Source organism: Cebus imitator, unplaced genomic scaffold (genome assembly GCF_001604975.1).
Source record: "Cebus imitator isolate Cc_AM_T3 unplaced genomic scaffold, Cebus_imitator-1.0 Scaffold106, whole genome shotgun sequence".
Taxonomy (NCBI): Eukaryota; Metazoa; Chordata; class Mammalia; order Primates; family Cebidae; genus Cebus; species Cebus imitator.
Window position 1 is genome coordinate 4,824,586 of NW_016107421.1, and position 476 is coordinate 4,825,061.

Below are 476 nucleotides of genomic sequence, written 5' to 3' on the forward strand. Positions count from 1 at the left end.
CAGGGGTCTGCTGTATTATTCTGTTTTTTCATGCGGCTGATAAAGACATACCTGAGACTGGGCAATTTACAAAAGAGAGGTTTATTGGAAAGTGAAAGGCGCGTCTCACATGGTGGCAGACAAGAGAGCTTGTGGAGGGAAACTCCCGTTTTTAAAACCATCAGATCTGAGACTCATTCACTATCAGGAGAACAGCACAGGAAAGACCCACCCCCATAATTCAATTACCTCCCACTGGGTTCCTCTCCTAACACGTGGGAATCGTGGGAGTTAGAATTCAAGATGAGATTTGGGTGGGGACACAGCCAAACCATGTCAGCTGCTATACTGGATTTAGATGTAGGCGGCAAGAATAATGGCGGAAGAGGCTTCTTTCTGTTTATGTTTGGCCTTCTGGACCCACCACCACCACCACCACAAGCACTCAGGGGTCCCACCAAGCCCTGCCTTCTGAAGACAGCACCCATGTCTGACAC